Below are 27,767 nucleotides of genomic sequence, written 5' to 3' on the forward strand. Positions count from 1 at the left end.
TTTATAAGATATCAAATTCATTTCTTTTTCATTTATTTGGTGGGATATTAGCCAAATTTATCAGCTCACTCATTACAAAGCACTTTTAGATCTCTACAACTATTATGAAACAGAGTTATCAAAGGCATATCTGATGTTTTTCACTATGCAAAAGAGAGAGTATGAATGGAGTGATTTCATACTCGTTCAATTGCATCAAATAAACTTAGATTTTTTTATTTTACGTAAGTTACTACCATGAAGCGATAAAAATGATTTCATACCTATACCAGTACATTTTGATTCCCGATCCAGGTTGAGAAGGGTAGAGGTCAGATCGCGACTGGAATTGAGTGTCATATGAGAGATTATGGCATTTGAACAGAAGAGGCAATGGAAATATTTCAAGAAATGGATGAGAGCGTGGAAGGATGTAAATGAAGGAATTTTATGATCAACTCCAATGTCTACAGATATTCTCACTTATATTCTTAATCTTGATCGCATTGATGATGTCACTTACAAACACAACCAAGATGGATACACTCATCCTGAAAAGGTACAATATATATTACAACTCATGAGCCGAAAGGAAGTACCTAACTTTGAAAACCTCAGGACTGACCGGAACTGTAACTAAAAGCATCAAAAACAGAGGTGAAACTGGCACTTGCTTAGTACTATTTTAGGTTCTTTTCACTCGTCTTTGGAAGGAAGGCCCCTCATAAATGCCCTAGCAACTGGCATTAGTCCTATAATATCAATCTGTAGTTGATCTGTGGTGCTTGTCTTGAAGCAATCTGAAGGTAAAACTGCTAGCTAGATTCTCTTACCTTGTCTTCACATGCCACTTAAATGAGATCACTTGACTTCACATGCCACCCATCAAAGCCTACTCAAAATATCACTATCATCCTTCTTTTATCAGTTGTAACTTGTAACAGTAAAGAAAACTTAATGTTAGATGTATTTCATTAATGTGAAGTAAGACAAACATTATTGGTTATATAGTAGACCTTGCATCTAGAAGGAATTCAGCAACTACCGCAGGTTCATATTGGCTTTTTCTTGCTTTGTTTCATATCAGCAAACAAGTTGATGCTGTAATCCCAAGCTCGTGCTTCCGAGTCCATTCTCTCCAACACCAATACCAACTGTTGCTCTTTATTTTTACATTTCAGAGCCTCCATTTTTTTCACATTCTAATTACTAGTATGTAGAGGGACTTGAACTATTTGATGTTTGCACAAGAATAAATCTGCTTCCGTGAATATGTTCTGGTGCTTCTATTGAACGGAATGTTGTGTTGTGCAGAGGCCTGAATCTGTATGTATTTAATGCCAAGGGTGTTACTCCTTCATTATGATGTTATAAAGTTGTTACGATTTCAAATCTGAAGAAATATCATCATGATAGGAGAGTTTTCGAACAAGAAGACTTGCATTTGTGATTTGTATCTGGTGAAGTACAGAAAATCAGTACTGCTGCAATGTCCGGAGAGAAGTCTCCTTTTGAGCAGACCTCATACTTGATATTTAGTTTGTTGACTCTGTATATATCAGTTGAGTTTCTGAACATTAGATGAGTAGATGATCTCAGAGCAGCAGCATTGCCTTTTGTATTGCAGTACCAAAATTTCTAACATTCTATGTTTCAGCTTATCACTGTCTAATTCTCTTCTTTCTGTTGCTGGCTGGAAAATGTTACAGACCACTGCTGCCACTAGAACAGGGCTTGATCAACTTAAGGTGGTGCAATTGTACGAGTTAAAAATTAACCTACAATTGGCTACCTTGAATCTTGTATAGTACTAGATGCCGAGGCATTTTAGTTGCAATAAATGATGGAATGATAACTCAGAATAATGTATTATATCTTGCTACAGGAAAAGAAAGAGCCATTGCTGTATATGACAGATAACTGATTCTATCTTCACTCTGACGTCCTTCACGACTCTTTCTATTGATCTTTGTTTCATTTACTAGATGATGTTAGCCGTGTGCGCACTGGCCCAATTTTTTGATGAAGTATTAGTGCCAAGTAGTATTTGAATGTAGTCTTATGAGTTATGATTACTTATGTCGTGACTTAGTAATCCAGAGAGAACTTTTTCCACAGTAAAAAAACACCTAAAGGTGGAGATGTCCTTCACCCTAATTCTTAGTTGATGATAACCAGACTTCAACTCAATATTAGAAAACACCATAACACCCTGAAACTGCTCAAACAAGTCATTGATACGAGGCATATGGTACTTATTATTCACTGTCACCCTGTTGAGCTGACTGTAATTGATTCACATACGCATAGACCAATCCTTCTTCTTCATAAACAGTATGGGATCACCCTAAGGTGAGACAATCGTTCTAATAAAGCCTTTACTCAAAAGATCTTGAAGTTGAATTTTGAGCTATTTAAGCTAAGCAAGTTTTATACAGTAGGGTGGAATAGAAATAGAATGAGTGCTCGAGTCAAGGTTAATAGATAAATCAATATCATGCTCAGGGTGAAGGCCAAGTAGGTCAGTAGGAAAGAAATAGACAAACTCTCGCACCATATGAACAAAATAAGCTATAGGACCCCCCTGCTAAAATCACCAATAAAAGCCAAATAGGCCGAACACCCGCTAGATACTATCCTCTGAGCCCGAACATAAAAATAATCTTTGTTGATGTGCGGCTACCAGAACCCTACCACACAACCGGGGGAAATACTAGCCATGACTAAGATAACAGTCTTGGCAAAGCAATCTAGGATAACACATAAGGAGGATAACCGATTTATGCCCAGAATAACATCAAAATCAAGCATATCAAGCAAAATAAGTCAGTTTGCATGTTGCACTCCTGAACTGTCGCAACACAGGATCTACAAACCAGATCCACTACTAAAGAATCAACTAGGAGAGGCGATACATGCAACAACATTTCCAAGGGCTCAAAATGCAACTCTAATCGAGGAGAGAAATAAACATATACATACGAATAAGTAGATCCTGAATCAAATAAAGCAAAGGTCGATCAACAACAAACTGAGATTGTACTTGCAATCATTTAATCTAAAGCCTTACACTCCGACCTAGCAGGAACCACATAAAAATGCCCACATCCTCCCTGGACTGGGTCCAACTCTTCCACCTGCTTGAGTACCTTCTCAAGCACTTGGGGGACCACCCCTACGACACTGAGCACCGCCTCTACTCGGAGGTGCTACAACCCTACACTTGGGGCAATCTATGACATAGTGGCCAACATCGCCACGATCAAAGAAACCTCGATCACGCCAAGTGTAACACCTTCGAAGTGCATAACTCAAAAAAATACGGAATGTGCAGAAAACCAGTTGAAGTTTGCAACTTTTTGGTCTTCATGAACTCATGCTATGGACCGTAGAATGCATTATAGATCGTGGAAACCATCCGTGGTTGAGGCTTCAGAAATCTAGCTAAGTATCTCAGGGAATACAAGCAAGTTTACAGGTCGTACATGGGTTTACAGGTCGTAGATGTGTCTTGATCAGTTGGGAAGTGTCACAACCCAGACCGTCGTGATTGACACCCACACTAACCCTTCGGTGGGAGAACCATTGCTACAACCTAACTAAGCAGCCTTAACCAAGCTATTACGCATTTAAAGATATGGAAGCAGGTTTAAATGCAGAGATTATATAGAGTTCCCATAAACTCCAAAGGTTTAAATAACCTAGCCAAACTAATGTGGAAGAACAACCCCTAGAACCTGAAAGTCATTGTACCAAAACATCTACGAACGACAAGTCTAAGAAAATGGGTGCAACCCATCTAACAAGAGAATAACTAAGTACTTGTGTAGGTTCAAATAAGATGGACTAAGCAAAAAAGAGAACTCATGGCAGCCTGGAAGAACTGACTCACCCTTGAATTTGATTGATCAAGAATCTCCTAGATGAGGCCTGTCAATAACCGCCTGAAGATGCCCAGTACTCAACAAAGAACAAGCAAGTGCAATATCAGTACACAACCACATTGTACTGGTAGGATCACACGACTATTCCAGTAAGTGAAATATATATAAGTAGTCACAACAAAGTAAAACACGCATACACAATTTATCATTTCCGAAGCAATGTTCAATTCCACATTCTCAATAACAAGTATATATGACAAGTTAATGGTCTTCTCATGGAACCCAATTCAATGGTCCTCTCATGGAACCCATACCCAAACTGTTAGTGTACCGGAATGTAGTACCCGATCCCAATTAATGTGCCGGACGTGACACCCGATCCCATATGTGCGTCGGAACGTGGCACCCGATCCAAGTTAGTGTGTCGAAACGTGACACCCGATCCCAAATGTGCATCGGAACGTGGCACCCGATCTAAGTTAGTGTGTCGAAACGTGACACTCGATCCAATATATATGTCGGTACGTGACATCCGATCCCAGTTAGTGTGTCGGAACGTGACACCTGATCCATTCAACAAGCCACAATCACAATGTACATTCTCATAATCATACAATCAAGTATTGATTCATGGCACACAATCATTCGTTCATACTCAATTACATTAGGTGTGATCAATAGGCTTCATTCACATACATACATGCATTACAATGAAACAATTACTAACATACACCACGCAAAACATGAAATCACAACCATCACCTACCTTGAACAATGCTTGAATCCCCTAAGAAACTTGATTCTTTCCTTTTTGGATTCTTTTCGCTTGTTCTTGGTCTACAAACAATCAATATAACGCGAGGATCAATAAACAAGACCTAATTAACCAGATCATAATCAATAATATCAACCCTAGGTCAAACCCTTGATCCCCATACCCAGATTAGGGCTTTCTTCCACCATAATTCCCGGATCAAAACCCTCCCCCATCGATAATTATACAAGAAACTAAGTTCTACGGATCGAAACATGGATTCGAGGAGTAAAAACCTTACCTTTTGTGCTAGAATAGGTGGAAAACCTTTAAGAAAAATCCCTAGGTCGTTCCTTATCTCTCAAGATCGAAAGTTGCAGAATAATAACGTTTTGGGGTTTATTTTCGACTTAAGTCGCGACTGGCCGCTATGGCGGCCCCCAACCCGCCACAACCGCCTTGCTCTGGCGGCTTGCATGGAGACAGAACCTTGAGATTTGAGTTCCAAGCTCCCATTTCACAACACACTTTCAAACCAGGACGTTCAGAAAATACTCATTCACGCTAATATCAGTTTCGGGAGTTCTACTCACCCAAATTTGATTCTGTAAAGTCGCACGGGTTCCTTAACGTCTTAGCTATTCACTTATGTAATCACATTCCATATTAAACCTCTCGTTTGTTACCAGATTTCCCTAGACTTCACTAACTCCAATTTCGTCCAAGTCTAGACTAGGGTAGGAAATTTCAAGTTACTACCAAATTTCCGGCCCAAAATTTTTCCCCATTGGCTTTTCTATAATGATGGAAATCAGGTTGTTATAGAAGGAATTACGGATTGTAGTTTCTTATACGGGTCGTGGATAGGCTCATAGAAACAAGCCCTGAAACTTCAGAACTTTATGATGTCATGTACGGGCCAATAGTACAGCTTGCGAAAGGAGCCACGAGTCGTAGTTGGGTCTCGTAGAGTCAGACCTCAGATTTGGGAAATTTTAGTACATTAGCTTCTACGAGAAGGTAGTATGAGTCATACAAAGGACTACATGTCGTAAAATGATTTCGTAGTTCATCCTTTAGAGACTTGGTGATTTTTTAGTAAATGGATTCAACGAGTGGACAATACGGGTCGTAAAAGGGGTTCGTGGTTTAGAGTTCTGAAACTTAGGATTTTCAGTTGATTACTACAGACAGACTCTACGGTCTGTGAAAGGAACTATGGTCCGTAGACAGGGGCAGACCCACGTATTAAAGTTCGGGTGCTCGAGTACCCATTGATCCCGATGAAAACTTTATATATGTATAAAGAAAATACTGGAAAATTATTATAATAAATTCGTGAGCACCCATTGAACAAAACGCTTCATGGGTTCTTTGGTTCTGGAGTGGCATTCATAGATCGCTGATACCCCTCCAGCGAGGGTTGGAACTCCAAGATGGAATTTGATCTATTCATACCAGTCTGAGAAGTTAAGACCGTCAAAGGTCGTAACAGAGGCAGAGTGCTAATGAAGAGAAAATGGTGCAAATAGAACATACTCATTTGTTATTACTTTGAGTTATGAGTTTAACACATACTATTAGATTCATAAATGGTTATGTAGTTTAAAATGTATATTGATGTCCTCCTTTGGGCGAAACATTAAAATACAACTTTAGACATAATGATGCTTAAATGTGTTCAACGTAATTCAATAATTTTTAATGTGTCAATTAATAATATTTATTCTCTTGGAATAAATAAATAAAACTAACTACTCATCTAAATTATTTTCTTAATGCTAAATGGTTCTAAAAATAAATAATCAACCTTTGGGTGATCCATAAATATCTTATAACCAAAACTTCAATTTACCCATAAGAGTTATATCGGGTATAGACATCAAAATTAATGAGTAATTGAATATAATTTTAATCATTATTTTAGAATTAATTCTTCATAAAGATTCGACCACTTTGGTGATTAACAAATCACTTATATATAATTTCAAAATAAAATATATCATAAAAATGAATAATTATTTTCCTTAATACTAAACACTTTACTGTCAAACTTCATGAAGATATAAAATTATTCAAGTAAACACTGAGTTTCTTTAAAACACCAAATCATACCGAAATAGTGTAGGCAACAAATCATAGTAAACTACTAATAGATAGTTTTTGTCACGCCCCGAGCCTACATCCTGGACGTGGCCGGCACTCGAAGACCATTGCTGGCCCCCAAGCGAACCCTTGGCCTGGCTTTCTTAACTCAGCGGAAAAACTCAATGCAATGCAAGATTATAAAACAATCAAACTAATAAAAATTTGGCCAAAAAGGCAACTCAAGTCCCAAAATAGAATATTTACATATATACATGGATGAGAGACTCAAAACCAACTGACTGACTGTCTATGAAGCCTCTATATCACTGAGATGGATGTTGGGACATACCCCGCAAAATCCTAATAAAACAAAACTAAGAGAACAATAAAATTGAGTCCTCCGGAACACGAAGAGGCTCACCACTGACTCTGGAGTGCTCAGCTGGATCAACGACGTGCTGAATGCTGACCCTGGGTACCTGTGTCTGCATCGTCATAAGTGCAGGCCAACTGGCATCAGTACATTGAATGTACAAGTATGCGAGCTGGAAAGCTAAACCACAACTTAAGCTTGAAAGGAGTACAAAGAACTCTTACCTTGGCTCTGTTCAATTCATGAATCACTGAACTCAATATATAAAACAATAAGACACATGTGATATATAAAGCTTGTAAAATAGTGTAAACAACTTAGCTTGTTAAAGATAAAACAATAACAACTCAACTTTACTTATATAAAAGTAATATAACTTTAGTGGGAGCTTCTTTAACCGACAATCACCACTATGAGCCCTAGTGGTGATACAATGTTTTACCTCACATTGCCCAAGGACCATCATATACCTTGCCGTGATATAGGAAGCTAACTTTACTAAGTGGATCCACTAGCTTAACTTTACGTGATCATCTAAAAAGTATGACCCGTTAACTCCCATGTTGGCGCATGGTTCTTATGGAGAATTGAGTTAATATGAACTCGTGTCCCCAATTCGGTGCTCAAGACTACTCCCAAAAATACTTAGCTCATAAGTGTTTTAAACACATCTTTCTTTATTTGAGATAATTACTCAAAACTTTGCCCGAAGGCTCACTTGGAAACAATGTTCCTTTTTCTTGAAAAACTAGCCCAAAGGCTCTTTTGGAATCATAGTTCCTTTCTTACTCGAATGTAAAAACATTTGGAAACTTCTTTGGGAATACATAGTTCCCTAATAACATTTTGAGAAATGAACTCAACTTTAAACTCTTGACTTAACTTGAAACTCTTGACTCTTTACTCTTTACTTGACTTGAAACTTGAGCCTTAAAATGAAGTTAAAACATTCAATAAAGACTCTTGAACAACTTTAAAGACTTACCTTGACTCACTTCTTTAACTTCTAAACTCAACTCTTAACTTCACTTGACTTGGAAACTAACTCTCCTTGAATTGGAATCATGAATTCAAGGTGTTTGATCACGTGTTCTGGACAAGTGCTTGACGTTTAAACATACCTTGTAGTGTTGGAAACAACTAGGGAACATAGGTACAATACCTAGGAACATGTATGAGAAAGTGGGGAAGGAATGGGAAAACTTGGCGCTCTTGGCGCTCTGAGAGGCGCGGAGCGCCAGACCTCAAAGGTCAAATGGGTTTGGTTGGGGCTCTGGTAGGGGCGGCGCCCCAAGGACTGGACCTCAGAGTCCCTTTTGGGGCGCGCTGGCTGGCGCGACGCCCCAACCCTTTTCCCCGAAAACTCAACTTTTCTCCTTCTTTTCTCCAACTCTAAACCTTCTAAACTTCAAAGCTTTATCCCCCAAACACTTAGAATCATCAAAACCCTCAACATACACAAGATTCAACTCAAAAACACCACTGGGAACATACACTAAACCAACAACAACTACAACACAACACAACTACAACTTCAACAATTCCAACCAACAACCTCAATCAAACATAATCAATCTTTTCTCGAAATTAAACGAGTTTGGCGTGTGGGGGAAAGAACCAACCCAACACTATGAACTCACATACCTTAATAGGGATTAGCCTCGAAGAAAACCACGACGATCTTTACGAAGTTTGCTTCTTCTTCTCCTTTCTCTCCTTTTCTCTCAAGAACCCTAACTCTTACTCTTTTAAAAAGGGAAAAACTGATCAAAAATTAGTCTTACACCTTAATATATATCCAAAGACAAGGCTAGGGAAAAGACCAAAATACCCTTACAATTTCCGGACGGATTCCCTGCCAACTGCCCAACTTTCAAAGGGCATAACTCGCTCATACGAACTCGGAAACGAGTAAACTCGATGGCGTTGGAAAGAACAATCCACGAACTTTGCAAACAAGACTGGAACTACACCTAGATCATCCTAAGCTAGGAGTTATAGCTGTTCAAAGTTGGCCAAAAGTTAATTATTTTCCATACTTTACCAAATTTTTCCCAGATTTTTAATTCTTTCCGAAAAGACTATTTCCAAGTATTAAGCTTCTTTCTAGTCACCAACTTACAGGATGTCACCGTTTTAATCTTTAATTTACATAATTATGGTTCACAAAATTAGGAGAAACATTAATATTAATGAAAAACCACTAGTTTTTAAATCTGGCTCTGATACCACATGTAAAGATTTAAAAGATAGTGAAAACATAAGCAATCTAAACATTCAGAAATCCTATCAATAATTCATGATCGTAGAACTATATGATTTTCACACACACATACTAATAAGAGAAAAATAACATATATATACTAAGTTATTATTTAATTTTAATACTAATATTTTTAATCTTTCTTTGCAGAAAATGGTGCATTACAATAAGAAAACATCAACTAAGTAGATATGTGGCAAAAGAAACACAAGTGCTGATTTAAAAGAAATTATCCAACACAAATGAAAATATTAAAGAATTATGAAAGAGAGGAACGAGAAATTTTGCAAATATGGAAAAGAGTTGGACACATATTTTTCATTGTGTGGAACCCACAAGCTAAAAATGGAAAGAAGAACAAATAAGAAAGAAATAAATTAAAGAAAGATGCAGCAAATATGGAAAACAAAAGTTGAAAAATGTAGTAGCACCAAAGTGAAAAACAAAGCAAAAGACGAGTTAGAAAGAAAAATTTATCAAATGTTGGAGTGCATTGGACTTACCATATTAATTTTGTCAAAAATTTCAACTTGCAAGTGGACAATTAAGAGAAAAGGGTGATTTTCATCTTCAGAGAATGACTATAAATAACACGAGGAATAAGTTGCTAAAGCAGTAGAGAGGGGCAGAAACAAAACAATCCATATATTTCTTTAAGTTCTTCTTGTACTATTTTTTAATTATCTGATTTTGAAAAATATTCTAGTTCCTCCTTTTAATTAAATAGTGAAATTATTCTTCTTGAATATTTCTTCTATTTTCTTATGGAGTAATTTAATGGAGAATAATATTTTTGTTAGTGATACCATTTCTATTATGGAGTAATTTTCTTTTGTGTTGAGAAACTGATGGATCATGATATTTCTATATAATAGTAAGTATTATTTCTAAATTTTATGTGTATGAGCTTAAGCTATAGATTTAATTTCTATTTATTTTATAGTTATATATTATTTTATTTATTATTAACATGTATCTATTGTTTACTACGTATAAACATATTACTAATTCTATAACCTAGAGAAGCAGAAGAAGTAATACCGTTAATTGAAGTATTGATATATTGTTAATATTTTAGTGACATCTATCTATTTTATGTTATAATTAAATCTACACTTATTTGTAATAGAGAGAGGCGAATAGTCTAATAATTAGTTGTAACAAGTAAGGTAATCGAAAGAGACTTACTTAGAAGAATGTGTTTTAGTTCAAGTACATATTTCTTGTTCTTAAATATTACTATTTTGGCAATTAAATTGTATAACCAAGAGGAGTGCATTTAATTTTTCAATTTCAGTAATAATATATAAATATAATTGTGAGAGATATTTATACTTTTATGAGAAATATAAATTTAGGAATAATTAATTCACCATTCAACTATTATTGATTTTCTTAAATAGTAATTAAAATAAGAAACGTCTGTAGAACACACACACACACACCCACACACTTCAATCAATAATACATATCCAAATCAGCCATAGTGTTCTTCTGTAATCTTGCTTGAATTGAGCGGAAGTCTTTTCTCTATTATTCTTCAGAATTTGTTTCTCTCCCTTGACTTACACTTTATGAATAAATTTGATGGATAAAACTATACTTTATGGCAGAGAGAGGACCCTTTTCTAGAGAGTTTTTGAACGTTATTTCCACTTTTCGTCATCGTGAGTTGTGGAGATGGTGGGTAGTTTTAAAACTACCTGGTAACTCCCACCTTTATGGGTAGTTGGAAGTTATTAGGTAACTTCCCTTTCCCACCTTTATGGGTGGTTTAAAGTTACTAGTGTCACGCCCTGAGCCTACACCCTGGACGTGGCTGGCACTCGAGAACCATTGCTGGCCCCAAGCGAACACTTGGCCTGACTTACTTACTCAGCGGAAGACTTAAACACAAGAAATAGTCTAAAAAGGAACTGATGAAATAACTTAGAATGTCGTTAAATAAGCATTCAAACTTAGCCAAAATGGCAACCTCAAGTCTCAAAAACATAAGCCAATAATAAAGTAGTGACAAATGAATTTAACTAATTGACTGACTGTCTATGAAGCCTCTAAACAACTGAGATGGATGTTAGGACAGGCCCATGACATCCTAATGAGCTAATAATAAAACTGAAAGCAATAAAAGGGACCCTTCGGAAGCAATGAGGCTCACCACAAGACTCTGAGTGCTCAAACTGGATTAACGAGGCGCTGGATGCTGATCCTGGCTACTTGCGTCTGCATCATAATAAGATGCAGGCCAAATGGCATCAGTACATTGAATGTACGAGTATGCGAGTTGGAAAGCTAAACAATACATATGCTTGAAAAAATTCTGGAAGAAACACTTACCTTGGCTCTTCTCAACTCATGAATAATTCAACTCATAATAAAGAAATAAGACACATGCAATATATGAAAAGCTTTATAAAACAGTAAAAGCAACTTAGTTCGTCAAAGAAAATGCAATAACAAACTCAACTTTACTCATATAACAAAGTAATGTAGTTTCTGTGGGAGATTCTCTAACCGACAACCACCACTATGATCCCAAGTGGTGATACAACGTCTTTCCCACACTGCCAGAACTGTCATATACTTTGCCGTCATATAGAACGCTTAACTTAGTGGATCCACTAGTCTATGCTAAAAGCATCTTAAGGAGTCATCTAAAAAGTATGATCATTTACTACCCATGATGGCTACATGGTTTATGGAGACTTGAGTTAATATGAACTCGCATCCCCATATCGGTGCTCAATACTACTCTCAAAATATACTTAGCTCATATGATTTAAAAATCAAAACTTCTTTCTTTTGTTTGAGATAATTACTCAAATTTTTAGCTTAAAAGCTCTCTTGGAAATCGATGTTTCCCTTTCTTATTCAAATGTGAAAACATTTTAAACTCTTGGGAATACTTAGTTCCCTTATAGCTTTTTGAGAAATGAACTCAACTCTTTACTCTTTGATTAACTTGAAACTTGAGTCTTAAAACAAGGTTAAAATGTTTGTTAAAGACTTTTGAAAACTTTATAAACTTTGCTTTGACTTGCTTTTTAACTTCTAGACTTAACTCTTAACTTCTCTTGACTTTGATCTTAACTTTTCTTGAATTGGATTATGGATTCAAGGTTCATGATCTCATGTTTATGGATGATTTTATGATGTTTGGATGTACCTTAGAGTGTTGGAATCAACTAGAAAACATAGGTACATTGCTAAGGAACAAGTACGAAAAGGTGGGGAAAAAATGGGGAGAACTAGCGTCCCTGGCACTCTAAGAGGTGCGGGGAGCCAGCCCTTAACATTCAGGGACTGGTCTGGGGGGCGCTGGTTGGCACGTCACCCCAAGGGTGAAGATTCAGAGACCCTTTTGGGGCGCACTGGTTGGCGCGACGCCCCACCCTTATCCACAGGTGTTTGACGACTTTTCTTCTCTGTTTTCATCTCTAAAACCTCTAAACTTCAATTGTTCCTTCCCCGAACACTTAGAATCATTTATACCCTCAATATATGATAGATTCAAACTGAAATTTCACCCAAAAACATGATTCAAATCGCAAGAAACTCCAACAACACAACCCACAAGAAATTCAAACGAAACTTTCAACAATGTTCATCTAGAACCCAATTTCTAAACTTTCAAAGACTTAAATTCGCTGAATTTAATCATGGTTGGTGCGTGGGTGAACTAACCCAATGCTCTGTGATGTCACATACCTTTTAGGGATAACCCCCGATGAAATCCACAAGCTATCCTTGACGAAATCGACGAATCTTGAACGTTCTTCTCTTTTCTCCTCTTCTCCAAGCCCTAGCGTAAAATTCACTTTTCTAAACTGACTAAAATCTGACTTTACCCCAATTAAACTCCTAAAAACGAATTAGAATAATTAGGTAAGGAAAAGACTAAATTACCCTTCCAAAATCCGGATTAGACTTTCCTTAACCCAACAACCCAACTTCCAAAGGCATAACTTACTCACACGAACTCGGAATCTTGCAAACTCGGAGGCGTTGGAAAGATCATTCCAAGAGATTTCCAAACATATCTGGAAATACACATAAATCATCCTGAGCTAGGAGTTATGGCTGTTTGAAGTTGACCAAAACTCAACTTATTCTAACTTAACAAAATTTCCAGATTTTCATTCTTTCCAAAAATGACTATTTCCAATTATTGGCTTCTTCCTAGTTATTTCAAATTGCAAGATGTTACAACTAAGTAACTTTCTTATCTTTAGGATTTAACTTATATTAATTATCAAACCAAAATATAATTACGCGGGCCATAGAAATTTACATTAAATTCATTGTCTCACCCTCAACAAATGATGTAATAGACCAAAGTGCGCCGTAATTCATTTTTGAATCATTAAAATATTACGACCTTTTATAGTTACAAACTTTCTTTTTTTAAAAGGTCAAAGAGAGGAAAAAGGGAAAACATGTTACTCACTGCGTTTACATTTACTTGTCACTTATTCCTATAATAGATTTTCATTTTTACGTGTGACTTTTGACATAGCAATAAAATACAATTATTTTTTCTATGTTTTACCCCTAGCATTAAATATTATTCTCCATATCATTTTTGAAGATCCAATACTAAACATTAATTAGTAGGGATAGAATGATAAAGTACCTATATAAATTGTAACATCTCGGTCTTAGAAAGAGCTAAATTTAGATAAAGCTAAATTAGAAAGAGCTAAATTGAAATTGGTACAATTGAATCTTCAAATTTGTGAGTTTTGGGTCAAATTCCAACGACCATAACTTTCAGCACATGATGAGTTAGGTCGCCTATGAGGTATCAAATCGAAGGTCTTTGAGTCCTCTTTCCAATGCCGCCGAGTTTGCTAAATTTTGAGTTGGGATGAATGCGAAATGCCTATTTGAGTGCAACCTGTCTAGGTAAGGCAGTTCATCCATTTTAAGGAGGGGTATTTTGGTATTTTCCTTACCACCACTAGCCTAGCTCATTTTTGTTAATTTTTTAGGGGTCTAAACTGATTGGAGTCAGTTTTAGCAATTCCAAAACACACTTAGGGTTTTTGAGAAGAGTTCAAGAGGAGAGAAAGAAGAAAGTTCAAACGTTCATTCGAGTTTGAGGATTTTCACCAAAGAACTTAGTTCTTTCGAGGTATGTAAGCTTTCATAGTGTTGGGTTTGTTCGCCCTCACACCAATCATGTAAACTTGTATCCATGAATTCGTTCTTGAGGTTGATTTTGAAGTTCCTATATTCTTGAGTAATTCTTCCGCTAAGTAGTGACCTAGACCAAGGGTACGCTTGGGGATCAACAATGGTTCTCGAGTGCCGGCCACCTCCAGGGTTTAGGATCGGGGCGTGACATAAATAATTATTTTCTTAATGGGTGTGTCAAGTCAAACAGTGACAAGTAAAAATAAACGGAGAGAGCATTGGTAACCCGCTGATAATAAGAGATTTACGAAACCATTCATCTAAAATTATGCAACAGAAAATAATATACTCCATTTAAACAAATTCTACCATTGACACTTAAAATAATTTAGAATGATCAACTTGTAATTCAAAATCCATGAGAACAATTAGCGATTAATTGAGGCTAGATATAGTAGAGGCATTAGCCTTCTTATATGTGCTTAAGTGGTGAAAGATGGTCACCAGTAGTGATAACAAGTTATATTCAGAAAATTAAAATTTTATAAATCAACCAATAACAAATAAGAGAAACTCACCACCTCCATGATCTAATTGTCGAGTTAACTTTATCTTTAATTTATGAATTTTATGCTGACACCATGTTATAAAAGTTGAGTAATATATTACAAGAAATACAGACAAGAGTTATAGATAGTAGAATGTAGAGACCATCTTATTCAAATGTCTTCAAGTATATTTCATAATGGTGAATGACAAGCATATTCACAGGTTGAGAAATCACTTCAAAATTTATCATCGTAAATGTCATAATTGATAAATACATTCTTCTTCAAAATGACTCATTGAACCTAGAAAGCATGTATATAAATAGATATAAGTACTCATGTATAAGTAAATGGACAATCAACTAATTCTTTAAGTTTTGGGTCATGGGTCGCCCATGTCGATCCGATCTGATCTGACCCAACCCAATAAAGTTTCTGAAATATAGATAAATACAATTTTTTTTTAAAAGAGTGGGAACAGTTACGGGGTAACTGTTGAACCACTTTCACTCCTTATTTTAAGATTGTTTTTCACTCTTATCAAGAGAGAAGAAAAAAAAGAAAGTGAGAACATAGAAACAGAAAACGAAAGGGTTGAAAGAGGAATTAAAGTTTCTCTCTTCAGATAAACATATACTAACAAATTGACACTTAGTTTGTGAATCAATTACTTTGTTTTCTAGAGATTCAAAGTTTGGCTTGGAGCAATTCTTCAAAAGGATTTCGTTGATCTTCCACTATTGTTAACAGGTGCACAAATCTTGTTCCTGGAAGTATTACTGAAATTGTATCACGAGGTGTCAGGTTTTTAGAAAATAATTTTCTCAAAAAAGGTGAAATAGAGAAGTTGAGCCTCTCTACGAAATGTTGAATTAAGAAGATCAGGTAATGTCGTCAAACATACTCAATAACTCAATGGATCAAGAAATGATTCCTGATCCAAGTGGGAGTTATGAATCTCTAAATCTCATAGATGAATCTAAACTTCAATTACATAAGAGTGCAATAAAAAGTGTACGTAAACGATCTTATGAGATTGATGATTATGTTTTCTTGGTATCTCCTATAATATTGGATGAACCTAATTTTGTAACTGAGGCCTTATCGAGCCCTAAAAGGGATGAATGGGTAAAAACGATGAAATAAGAATTAAAGTCTATGAAACCAACAAAGTCTGAGATCTAGTTGACCTTCTTAAAGAATGTAAAGTTGTTGAGAATAAATAGATTCTCAAAGTTAAACACAAATCTGATACGTCAATAGAATGACACAAAGCACGATTGGTGGCAAAAGGTTTTACTCAAGAAGTTGGAATAGATTATGAGAAAAAAAATTCACCAGTTGTAAAGTTTACCTCCATACGATTACTTTAAGCTATTGTTGCACGTTTAGATATAGAATTACATCAAATGGACATGAAGTCCGCTTTTCTCAATGAAGAATTAAAGAGGAAATCTACATGGAACAACTCGTAGATTTTGTTGTTAAAGGCCAAGGAAAGAATGTAAATTCAAAAGATCAATCTAAGGCCTAAAGCAATCTTCAAAACAGTGGTACCTGAGATTTCATAAGGAGGTAATATCATTTGATTTCATTATGATCGATGAAGACCATTGCATCTATGTAAGAAAAGTCCAATGCTAAATTTGTTCTTCTTTCTCTTTACGTAGATGATATTTTATTAACTGGAAAAAAATTTGAAGTATGTGAAAACCATCAAGTCGTGGCATTCAAAATCCTTTGATATGAAAAATTCAGGTGAAGCGTGATGCTTATCGTGACCAACGACACTAACCTACGGTATGAGTGTTTACGATCGTCGATAATATGGTAACCAAACTAAAAGTTGAGGTCGTGTCCCAAGGGAGTGGTTTTGAGAATTGATAGAAAAATAAATTTAGCTCTAACTAGTCGTAGCTAAAGACATTAACGAACAAAAACATAGTAAATTAAAGGGGGTGACACAAAAGTGTCAAATATCAAATGGGGTTTTTGTCACAAGTAGTAAAAACAACAAAAATAACAAGAAAATCAAGTATGGGGAAAAGTTCTTGAGGTGTGACCGCAATACAAGTTGAGATAAATCGTTGGGTACATGCTTTCGATAGGAAATTTGCAAGATAATAGTGACTAGACTAAGCTTTAGATGGAAATAAGTTCCCTCTCGGGCAACTTACCCCGTTTCAAATAGGTTCCTCTCGAACACCCATTTGCCGCATGAAGGCCAACCTACGCCTTACCCCACTCACTCTCTCAAGCTGAGTGTTAGGATATGGGACTAGGGCTCACCCTCTCGGGTTGAACCTCATGTCGACCCACTCCTTAAGCCATCAGTCTAGCGGTCTTGGTTTCGCGACCTCTCTCTCTCGAGCAAGCCAAAAACACACGTGGTGGTTTTGTATTTGCAACTACAAACCCATTAAATTAAACCACAACCACTAGGTGAAATCACCATTAAAATATATCTAACCTATCAGCAAACAAGACCAAACAATAATATCAACACATATTTGCTAAATCACACCCCAAGAATGGGGGTTTTTAGCCACACATCAAGAAATAACAAAATACACCTAACAAGATACTAAAATCAAATGAGTATAAGGAATTAAACCTTGATTTAAGCAAAGGAAGAAGAATGGAGAAGACTCACTTCCAACTTAGGGAAGATGACATTCTTCTTTCTTCAAGTCTCCCAAAAAACCCTCTCCAAACTTGAGAGAAAATATCCCAAAAAAGTACTATTCTATTGTGAAAATTATAATAATAATTCGACTCCCCTAAAATTAATAAAGAGTTTAGTATTTATAGACTTCAGAAATTAGTGTTGGCGGATCGCTCGGCAAGGTTAGTCGAGGCCGCCGAATAACTCGGTGACTCGCCCTTCTTCTGTCTCATCACCGTTTTGTGCTTGCCTTCAGCATCTTCACGTTCTGGACCATTGGGTGGTATAGTACTGCTTCGCGGAACTATTCAGCGAAGCGCCGACTGCTCCTTTCATCGCCTTTTTGATCCTTCTCATTCAGGGCTTCGCGTACTGGAACAAAGGGTGGAGTGCGTCCCTTCGGCGAATCGCCAAGTATAATTGGCGAGGCTCAGGCTTTAGCTTCTTCATTCTTTTCAGCCTCTTTGTTCCTTTTTGTACCTAAGTGTCCATGATTCCACTATAATTTCAAATACCTGAAACTTAAGAGGTTTCATTAGATATTGAGACAAAATAAGCATTTGAGGACACTATTTCTATCAAAATAAAGCCCTAAATGAGTCCAATTTGTGGACTCATCAAAGTGGACTATATATTGAGTGTTAAGATCCAAATAGAGAGTTCCAAGAAATTGTTGAGTTTATCTGAAGAAACTTACATAAAGAAAATATTGGAATGCTTTCGAATGAATAGTTGCAAATTCATGGATACTCCTATAGCAAGAGGTGAAACTTTAACACTTGAAATGTGTCCAAAGAGTGAAATAAGGAAGACGTGTCCCGAGTTTCGTATTCTAGTGTTGTCGGGAGTTTGATGTATGATATGATGTGTAATCACCCAGACATTTGTCATTCCATAACTCTGATTAACCGATATCAATCCAATCTTGGAAGATATCATTGAAAAGAAGTAAAGAGAATATTCTGATACTTGAAGGGAACTGCAGATCATTCACTATGTTATAGTGCATTTGATTGATTCATAAAAGGTTATATAGATGTTGATTGGGCTGGTGACTGGAATGATAGAAAATCAACATCTGATTATGCTTTCTTACTTAACGATGGTGTTATTTCATGGAAAAGTAAGAAATAAACTTGCACAACTCTCTCAACCATGAAATTTGAATTTGTGGTTTGTGCGTCTGCGTTATAAGAAGCTGTTTGGTTAAAGATGTTCTTTGAGCATTTGAATATTGCAAAGAATTCTAAAGGCCCCATGATTCTATATTGTGACAGTCAAGCAGTTATTGCATACATGAAGGATCCTAAGTATCACAACAAGAGCAAACACATTGACATCAAGTTTAACTTTGTGAGAGACATATTAGCAATTGGAGAAATAAATTTACAATACATTCCTACATGTGAAATGATAGTTGATTCTTCTACAAAGGCAATATCTAGAGACTTATTTGAGAAACATGTTAAGGTTCTAGGTTTGTGTAGAATATGATATTTTTTATGTATTGTAAAACAACTTAGTTGTTGTCATTTTATCATCAACATAAGACTATTGAATTTATATTCATATCTCATATGAATGTTATAATGTTTTAAAAATAAAGAGTGTGTTAGACAAGTCTCGAGATTGGCTCTCTCATACGAGCAATTGCATCTTACGTTAGAGAACATGAAAAGATGATTTTCAGTACCATATTATGACTTATTTTATAAACCAGACAAGAGTGTCTCTAATAAAATGAGTTTGAGGATCACTAAAGAGAGAAACTCAAGTTAAACACCTAGAGGTGTTTAGACCAAAGTTTCTACGATGTTGAATAATTGAAAGCATGAGATACGTGCACCAGTATAAGGTGTAAACATCGTATACTGTGTCTCAAACTACAAGTGTTAAGTGATCAATGGGTTAATGAATGAATGGTTCCCTGCTTCTTCACTGTGTGAGACCTCGAAAAGTTATATTAACTATTCATTGAAATACCTTTTGACCTTTTACTGTTTCTTGAAGTTTCGATCGGTGTTGCTACTTTAGCATGTTATTAATATCCATGAGTGATTTGGCAATGTAGTTCATGTCTAGGAAAGCCGTTGATATGGAATATATAGATTCGACTAGAAAGGGAAGATGATTAAAATGAACAATTTAACTTGTATACACAAGCCGACTATTACAGTTGAGTGTAATTGTGTATATAAAGTTAAACATTAACTCGAGTTCACCTCTTTAAGAGGATGAGGGATCGAATAAGTAACTATTGAAGTAGCGAATGAAGTCTGGGGTATTGTGAGTAATGATATCCTCATATTAGTAGTGAATTCTTTCCAAATGAGATTGAATTCCTGTGTAGAGCTAGTAAAACCCTATAGGTAAGCTCTTGATGCTCACGAGTCACACGAACTATTAATAGTATGATTTATGTGTCTAGTTGATATTGTATTAACTTGGGTCTTGTACACCATGTGCGAAGCGGGAGATATAAGTTTTGGGTCATGGGTCACCCATGTGGATCCGACCCAACCCGATAAAGATTCTAAAATAAAAAATATAATTTTGAAAAAAGAAGTAGGAACATTTACGGGGTAACTGATGAACCACTTTCACTCCCTATTTTAAGATTGTTTTTTACTCTTATCAGGAGAGAGGAAATAAGAGAAAAGAGAACGTAAGAACAGAAAACTAATGGGTTGAAAGAGGAATACACATTTCTTTCTTCAGATAAACATCTATTGACAAATTGACACTTAGTTTGTGAATCAATTACCTTATTTCCTAGAAATTCAAAATTTGGCTTGGAGTAATTCTTCAAAAGGATTTCATTGATCTTCCGTTATTGTTAACTGGTGCACAAATCTCGTTCCTGATACGATATTCTTTCAAATTCAAAATAATGGATTTCTAATAATAGACTAAAGATAAAGATTTATGTAATATTAATTTCATAAGAACAAAAATGCACCAATTAATTTCAAGAAACTAAGTAGTATATATGTATGGGAAAATGCATAAGTACCCCCCCCCCCAACCTATGCCCAAAATCCCTGAGACACACCTAACCTTTACTAAGGTCCTATTACCCCCCCAACTTATTTTTTAGTTAATTGTTTACCACTTTTCGGCTTACGTGGCAATATAAACCAAATAGGTTGAAAGCTTTGTTCAACACGCGCCAGGCCCCACTTTTTCAACTTTCTAAAAAGTAGCTTTTACACTTCCCAAAATTTCAAAAAGCTATCCTATTATTTATAATCTACTTTGTTAATATATTTTTAGTTAGTTTATAGATTTCAATGTTTATATATTTTATTTCAAATTTGGGCATGTAAAATTTTGTAAATATTATATATATAATTTTATTTTATTTATAGATAAAAAAATTATTTATAATCTACTTTGTTAATATATTTTTAGTTAGTTTATAGTTTTCAATGTTTATATATTTTATTTTAAATTTGGGCTTGTAAAATTTTGTAAATATTATATATATAATTTTATTTTATTTATAGAAAAAAAAATTACTTATAATCTACTTTGTGAATATATTTTTAGTTAGTTTATAGTTTTCAATGTTTATATATTTTATTTCAAATTTGGGCTTGTAAAATTTTGTAAATATTATATATATAATTTTATTTTATTTATAGATAAAAAATATTATAACTTTGTTAATATATTTTTAGTTAGTTTATATATTTTATTTCAAATTTGGGTTTGTAAAATTTTGTAAATATTTTATATATATATATTTATTTATTTATTTATTCATTTTGAAATTGCCATCATCAAGGTTTGTCACCCGATGTCAGGGGTCTGGCTAGACCCATGTCTTTCCCATTCATTCAATATAATTTTATTTTATTTATAGATTAAAAAATATTATAACTTTGTTAATATATTTTTAGTTAGTTTATAGTTTTCAATGTTTATATATTTTATTTCAAAAAAATATATTTTGTACTCATGTGAATTTTACCGTCTTTATAAAAATTTCTATTCATTTAACGTTTCTTAAGTTTAGCTTATCACACAGGTAGGTGAAAATGTATTTGATCTCTTTTTCAAACACCGTTAAGTTGTAAAAAACCGAAAAATACCGAAAGAACCGACTAAAATCGAAACCGAAAAAACTGACTTTGCGTGGTTTGATTTGATATTTAGATTTAAAAAATCGACATAATTGGTTTAGGTTTTTTTTAATGAAAAACCAAACCAAACCGACCTATGTACACCCCTACTTCTAAGTCATCAAGAATCGTGATTGAGTTCAAAGGTTAGTTTTTTCTTGATTTTATTTTGTTAGCTTTTCGAAGAAAGGATCAATTTATGATAATGGAGGTTTTTTTTTCAAACATGAAGAACAATAATAAAGAAGAAGACAATTGAGTTAATATTTATTTTTTCCAAGTTTATTTTAACACATGACCAATTTTTATTGGTCAGTGCTGTCTAAAAGCTGCACCCACGCGCCTAACATAGGTGAAATCACGGACTCAGCCACGTAGGCCGAAAAGTGGTAAACAATTAACTAAAAAATAAGTTCGGGGGGGGGGGGGGGTAATAGGACCTTAGTAAAGGTTAGGTGTGTCTCAGGGATTTTGGGCATAGGCTGGGGGGTACTTGTGCATTTTCCCTATATGTATGCTAATCATTTAAAGTTCAAAGTTAGGCATAATATATAAATATGTCATTTGACTTGATTTCAGTTGACATCTATGCCCTTCAACTTTGAGTGTGCACAAGTGATACTTAAACTTGTATAAAGTTGAACAAGTAGACACACACGTCCTACATGACAATTCACATGAGATACATAACTAATTTGTTTTTATGTCATATAAGACACACATTATAAATGTCATGTAAGATACATGTGATTACTTGTTTAATTTTATACAAATTTAATGCTTATGAGACACCCAAAATTGAAGGACATTAATGTTAACTGAAGCTAAGTTAAATAACACATTGTATAATGCCTAGCATTATGGCTACCTCTCGATGAGTAGTTCCTTAATTGGCTAATTTGTTGATTATTTCAGCAATTGCGTTATTTTAGTCTCAAGTTAAAAGTCATTTCCAATTAGCTCATATGTACATCGAGGGTATAATGTATTCGTATTTAATAAAAAAAAGCGGAAAAAAATGGTATTAAATGTTATTAAAATGAGCTCTTATATAATTAACCCATTAGCAGGTCGGGTCAAGAATTGGTCGAGTTTAGGATAGGTTGGGTTCTAAATAAATTTACATGTTGATTTCAATTTTTGAAATATTTTTTTCTAAAATATATAATTATCACGTCATTAAATAGGTACCAAAAATTATATTTTTAACTAAAATAACCATCAAAACTAACTACACAAAGTTGAACGACTTTGTGTAGGCCACCAACTCTTCACATTCAATCCATTAACTACACAAAATAACCATCATTCAAATTCAATCCATTAAACATTAACCATAACTTGAGTGACCATCTAGGCCACCAACTCTTCATATTTTATGAAAAATAATATGGATTGATAATTAAATACTCAATCACTTATTTAATTTATAAATCAAACAAATAAACAATCTAACTATTTGGCCATTTTTGATAAATGCATTTTGCTTCACTAAAATAAGAATTACATAATCTTTCGGCCGGCTAAAGCGCATTGGCTGTAACTTACTATAATTAAGAACATATAATTATAGGACAATGAAAATAAATCAATAAATCATCTTACTGTTATATTCAATTAATTATTTTGTTACACCCACTTTTCAAAGAATTGCTAGTCTATATTTAAATATTTTTTAAGGCAAGTCCTTGTTTGTATTTTGGACTCAATCGTGGTGGACTTGTTGACTTCCTTTTTTGAGTTCAATTATTAATTTTTTTTAATATCAAACTTATTATATTCTGAAAATTATAAATTCGGACTTACTATTTATTGTAATTTAGTGATTTGTTTGCACATAAATTTGTGTCCCACAATAAAGTATTACTACTAGTTTATATGTATTGCATCAATCTCTGTAGCTTATTATTCTTTTCGTTTATTTTTACTTGCTCATTATGGACCTTATACTCCCTTAGAATAATAAATGAAGTGTATATATATATATATATATATATATATATATATATATATATTATAATATTTATATTAATTGATATATAATCACAATAGATTTGAGAAATAATTTGAAAAATATGAGTAGTTAATATTAAGAACAACACAATACAATACTTATCCCAATTTATGCAGTATACTCTTTTTAATCGGTTTTAAGAAAAATAACACAACCCTATATTTAGTCTTGGGACGAGAGTAATTTGTTTTACCCCATCTGTCCATGTCACGACCCGATTCCTCGAGCCGTGATGTCACCTACTATATCCCACCACTAGGTAAGCCAACCCAGAACCTGGAAGTCACAAGTACAGAGCCATACTAAGAGTACAAGTCCCAGAAGTGGACCAACATACACAAATATACGCAACTACAAAGGACCTGTCACAAGTATAAAAGACGAGCCACAAAATATATGTACAGAAGGAGGCGGCAATGATCAGGACGTTGTGCTCACCCTCACCTCCAGATGTTGGTTGTTACTGGCTCGGTCCTGCATCACGAAAATAGATGCAGAGTGTAGTATGAGTACCAAAACAACAAGTACTTAGTAGGCATTATAGTCCGACTGAACTTGAAAAGTAAAGGCAATATGAAAAGAAGGAATAGCACAAACAGAGGTCCAAAACGGAAGTCTAAGTAAACAATGGAATGCACAAGAGTGTAGAAAGAACTAACTAAAGTAATCTATAAGCTAACTACACCTAATTGGACCCCATAAGCCTAGAAGGTACACTCGTGAACAAATTTAAATAAAAACCCGAATGAACCCTCATAAGCCCGACGAGTACACATAATAACTATAACTAAAGAGAACTATATTTGAGAACCTAAGACCGGAGAACATCGAACCAGAACCTCAACCCCAATTAGTAGAATCTGACAGTACGGAGGTTGGACCTGATGCCTACCAGAAGTACCAAAGTAATTAATCACAAGTATCAAGTAACTGAGGTCGGACCTCTAATCGGATGCTCTATATAAGTATCCAAGTAACAAATCACAAGTATCAAGTAATTAAGGTCGGACCTCTAACTGGATGCTCTATTTAAGTATCCTAGTAACCAATCACAAGTATCAAGTAACTTAGGCCGGACCTCTAACCGGATTCTCGATATAAGTATCCAAGTAACCAATCACAAATATCAAGTAACTGAGGCCGGACCTCTAACCGGATGCTCTATATAAGTATCCGGGTGATCCAGTCTGGACCTTGAATCGGATGCTCTTCGAAAATATCAACGAGGTCGAGGCAGAAGCTTAGATCTGGATGCCCGACAAAGGAGCCAATGTGGTTGCTGAAAGAGTCCCAATCGATCCATAATCATAAGTGTCCGTGGAACGCCGTCCACACTTAGCCAATCAATGTAAGTCCTTGGAACCGAATCAAAAACCAACTTCAAATCGCGGAGCGGAACCCAGTGTCGCCGATGTAACTCGTGAAGCCGTGGTATCGGAGAAATAAGGATGACTATCATCGAAGCAAATGTATCGCTTAAATAAGGCCTAAACTATCAGAGTCAAGTCTGCTACACCAGTCTACAGGGATCTAAGTCGGCCAAGCGACGTCGGGGAAAAACTAAGGCCTATCGGTTCTGAATCATGCATTTCTAAGGCAAGCCTTAGTCAAACCTAAACTAAGGCTCAAAATGCTTCAAATAAAAAGTAATCAAGCATACAAGTACTCCACATAGCAAAGAGGGTCAATTAATAACACATATCATGCTCACAATTACCCGATAATTCCTGAAATAGGCTGAAAACATGATTTCTAAACACCTATACATGATTCAATAACTACCTTATCAACATGCATTCACATTCTCGAGCTCAATCTAGGAGAGGGAAGCCGTAGCCTACCTATAGGCCGATCACGCGCGCTCCAAAATCACTTCTCCAGAGGTTTCCCTTTCCGAACGGCCTCAGGACACTGCCACACTATAAAAAATAGAACGACAACATTATTACGGTCATTTTGACACTAAAATCGCAAGAAACAGAGACAAACCAATTTCGGGGTCAAAACGGAGAAAGTGGGACCCGCACTGGAAATTCTGGAATTAACCCCAAAAATAGGTCCTAATCAGTTCCCCGAGCTCATGTCCCAAAATGGGACACAATTTGGCACTCGGAAACATCACAATATCAACATGCAACCAAAACCCAGATTTTCTCAAGAACTAGAAATGGGACAGCAGCTGAAATCAGTAAATTTTACCAGAAACAGGAGGCTTACAGTGAATTCCGACGATACCACGATGTTCTCCTCGAAAAACCACTCAAAATAGCTATTGGAATCGTCAAATTCGGACTTAGAATGAGGGAAAAATCAAGTCCCAAAATATCCCACAAATTGAGTTCACAAAGTAGCCATGGCAGCAGGTGAAAGCAAGAATTTGCCTCAAACGAAGGTCCCAAAGCAGCTTCCGAGCTCACCAACACGTTCTCCTCAAAAAATCTCACAACCTAGCCTCTTGAATCACCCAATTTGGAGCTCTATAGCTCAAGATGTTCAACTTTGAAATTTAGAAGAAAAGCTGAAAATGACTGTCTTATAGGCGAGGGTGCACCAGGCGCACCAACAAATTATTTCTATCTTTGAAGTCTCCGATGGGGTGTTCGGGATTCGTTTGGAGCCCTGTGTGCACAAATGGACTATGCTACGCCACTAAATTCGACGTTCCGAACTCAATGGCGTAGTCGAAATTTCCATACGAGGCCATTTTGACTGAAAGTGGATTCTACACCCAAATGCCATTTTTAGCCCAATTCCACAACGATCCTCGAGATTAGATCGGAAGCCTCGGGAAGCGAACGAAAGGTCATTCTAGACCAAACTCGACATTCCAGAATTAACCACGCTGACGAAATTTTCATCCGAGCGTGTTTTCCAAGAATGTTGACCAAAGTTAACCTTAGGCCAAATTTCATAGGCTAAAACGCCTAATGGTCCAAACTAGCACCGAAGGCCTCGATACTTGTGCCAACCATGCTACTAACCTAATTTGGTCATTCTGAAGCTGATTAAACCGTCAGAATTCCTTATTAGGAGTATTAGCAACATTCTACAAGAAACATTTTTTTTTTGGTTAACTACAAGAAACATTAATTACTTGACCTACGCATAAAGTAATTGGAAATTTTCATTTTCCCACTCTAGCGGCTTTTATATTATCATCCTTTTAAATTTTCCAATTGACTTGGTCCAACTTCTCTGTTTTCACGTATATGAAAAAACTATATAATGTCTTTTTGGGATTGTGAGTCATATATGAGATAAATATGTATATATATAATTAAGTAATAGTACTCATTACTCAAATGTTAAATATGCATTTGCAGGTACATCCAAGGTTACTCTAGGGATGTTAGGAGAGATCGAGATCACTGGAGTATTATACCACGAAGCCACTCACGTATGGCAGTGGAATGGGAACGGTGGGGCTCCTGGAGGATTAATTGAAGGAATTGCTGATTATGTGAGGCTCAAAGCTGGTCTTGGGTCAAGCCACTGGGTGAAACCTGGCCAGGGCAATCGTTGGGACCAAGTCTACGATGTAACCGCTCAATTTCTTGATTATTGCAACAGTTTGAGAAATGGGTTCGTGGCAGAACTTAACAAGAAAATGAGAAATGGCTATAGTGATCACTTCTTTGTTGACATACTAGGGAAGACGGTTGATCAACTTTGGAGTGATTATAAAGCTAAATTTCGCGCTTAACTTAAGAAATCCAAATTAAATAAAAAAATGAGAAACATCATCTATTGCCTTTGTACCAATATTACAAGTATTTGTGTCATGGTCTTGTTCTCTTGTTGAAGATATTGTAGTAACAACAATAATATTATTACTAATAAAAATAAGCACAAGTTAGTTTTACGATTTGTTAGTTAATTTAAATTCCAGTGCAAGCATCCGAGTATATTTTTGCTGAAATTATTTATGACTTTTAGTTA

At 35.5% G+C, this 27,767-nt stretch overlaps 1 protein-coding gene and 1 pseudogene across 1 annotated transcript in view; both read left to right on the top strand.

The window, feature by feature from the left end:
* The window catches only part of LOC125812279 (F-box/kelch-repeat protein At3g06240-like), a 36,755-nt gene that overhangs the window by 4,439 nt on the left and 4,549 nt on the right, over positions 1 to 27,767 (top strand). The window lies entirely within an intron of this gene.
* LOC125812332 (uncharacterized) lies at positions 443 to 27,531 on the top strand (annotated as a pseudogene).

This window comes from Solanum verrucosum, unplaced genomic scaffold (assembly GCF_900185275.1).
Source record: "Solanum verrucosum unplaced genomic scaffold, falcon-dt-bn FXZP01000115.1, whole genome shotgun sequence".
Lineage (NCBI taxonomy): Eukaryota > Viridiplantae > Streptophyta > Magnoliopsida > Solanales > Solanaceae > Solanum > Solanum verrucosum.